The following is a 2,688-nucleotide window of genomic DNA, read 5'->3' on the forward strand; positions in this document are numbered from 1 at the left end:
AAACTTCCTCCACACCAAACTCGAAACAAACTCATTAGAGGGTTAGTGCATAATCAAAAATTCACATGTTCAGAGGTGACACAATCATTCTTAACACTTCTAGACATTGCACAAAGCTACTGGAAGTCAATGGAACAAAGAAATCCATCCAACATAACAAAAGAAGCAATGCGAAATAAAAGGCAGAATCTATCAAAACAGAACAGTCCGTAAAGACGAATTTTTTAGAGGCACCAGATTTGCTCAGATGAAAATGCTCAAATTGAATGAAAGTTGCGTACATATCTGAGGATCACTCACGTAAATTGGCAGATTTTTCTGTGTTACCTACAGAGAACACTGCCCAAATACGTGACAGACAGAAATCTGTTTAAGCGCAGTAATCCAAATCTAGTATCATCTTTACTATCAAAGACTTTACTTGGCACAACAATGCAATAAAATAAAGATAAGGAGAGGTTACTACAGTAGTAACAACTTCCAAGACTCAAATATAAAACAAAGTTGCTGTAGTAAAATAAAAACATGGGTTATCTCCCAAGAAGTGCTTTCTTTGTAGCCATTAAGATGGGCTCAGCAATTTTAATGATGCACTCGCAAGAAATAAGAGTTGAAGCAAAAGAGAGCATCAAAAAGAAAATTCAAAACACATTTAAGCCTAACATGCTTCCTATGAAAAGGAATCTTGTAAATAAACAAGTCATGTAGGGATAATGCGATAAGCATAGGAAAACTAGACAAGCGCAACTTCAAGATTTTCAGCATGTAGAGAGGTGTTTTAGTAACATGAAAATTTCTACAACCATATTTTCCTCTCTCATAAAGATTTTCAGTAGCATCATGAGCAAACTCAACAATATAACTATCAAATGAAACATTCTTATCATGAGTCGCATGCATAAAATTATTACTACTCCCAACATAAGCATAGTCATTCTTATTAATTGTAGTGGGAGCAAATTCGACAAAGTAGCTATCATCAAATATAGGAGGCATATTGTAATCATAATTAAATTTATCCTCCATAGTAGTCGGCACCAAAAGACCACTATCGTTATAATCATCATAAATAGGAGGCAAAGTATCATCAAAGTAAATTTTCTCCTCCATGCTTGGGGGACTAAAAATATCATGCTCATCAAAACCAGCTTCCCCAAGCTTAGAATTTTCCATAGCATTAGCAATAGTGGTGTTCAAAGCATTCATAGTAACAACATTGCCATTAGCATGCAAATAAGGTTCCATAGGTTTTTTTAATTTTTGCATCACACCATTTATGTCTTAACTCAGGAAATAGCTTCAAAAGCTCACAGTTGCTCTCCATTATACCAAACTAGTGATAAACAAGAAACAACAAGATGCAATTGCAGGATCTAAAGGAAATAGCTCCGAGCACTTACCCAGGAAATAGCTTAGTTGCCGAGATCCGGAGTGTGGGTACCTTTTACCTTTCCTCCCCGGCAACGGCGCCAGAAAATAGCTTGATGTCTACTCACACTTCTTTTCCTGTAGATAGTGTTGGGCTTCCAAGAGCAGAGGTTTGTAGAACAGCAGCAAGTTTTCCCTTAAGTGGATCACCCAAGGTTTATCGAACTCAGGGAGGAAGAGGTCAAAGATATCCCTCTCAAGCAACCCTGCGACCACAATGCAAGAAGTCTCTTGTGTCCCCAACACACCCAATACACTTGTCAGATGTATAGGTGCACTAGTTCGGTGAAGAGATAGTGAAATACAAGTGGTATGAATGTATATGAGCAGTAGTAACGGCGCCAGAAAATAGTTGATGTCTACAACTGGCGTGCAGTGGATGGTGGTAATATTGAAGGAAGTACAGATGCAGTAGAACAGTAAACAAACTGAGATTCGATATTTGGAAACAAGGCCTAGGGATCCTACTTTCACTAGTGGACACTCTCAACATTGATCACATAATAAAACCACTCTACACTCTCTTGTTGGATGATGAACACCACTAATTGTGTAGGGCTACAAGAGCACCTCAATGCCGGAGTTAACAAGCTCCACAACATTCGATGTTCATATTTAAATAACCTTAGAGTGCATGATAGATCAACACAACTATACCAAGTACTAACATAGCATGCACACTGTTACCATCACACCACATCAATACCATCATAGTAATAGTTAACTTCATAATCTACAAGAGATCACAATCATAGCATATACCAAGTACTTCATGATGCACACACTGTCAACATTACATCATGGAGGAGGAATAAACTACTTTAATAACATCACTAGAGTAGAACATAGATGAATAGTGATACAAAACTCATATGAATCTCAATCATGTAAGGCAGCTCATGAGATCATTGTATTGAAGTACATAGGAGAGAGATTAACCACATAGCTACCTGTACAGCCCCTTAGCCTCGATGGAGAACTACTCCCTCCTCATGGGAGACAGCAGCGGTGATGAAGATGGCGGTGGTGTCGATGGAGATGCCTTCAGGGGGCACTTCCCCGTCCCGGCGGCGTGCCGGAACAGAGACTCTTGTCCCCCAGATCTTGGCTTCGCGATGGCGGCGGCTCTGGATGGTTTCTCGTACCGTGGCTTATTCGTATCGAAGAATTAGGTCAGGGGGCTTCTTATAGGCGAAGAGGCGGAGTCGGAAGGGTTACGGGGGCGCCACACAACAGGGCGGCGCCACACAACAGGGCGGC

This window comes from Lolium perenne, chromosome 3 (genome assembly GCF_019359855.2).
Source record: "Lolium perenne isolate Kyuss_39 chromosome 3, Kyuss_2.0, whole genome shotgun sequence".
In the NCBI taxonomy this organism is placed as follows: Eukaryota; Viridiplantae; Streptophyta; class Magnoliopsida; order Poales; family Poaceae; genus Lolium; species Lolium perenne.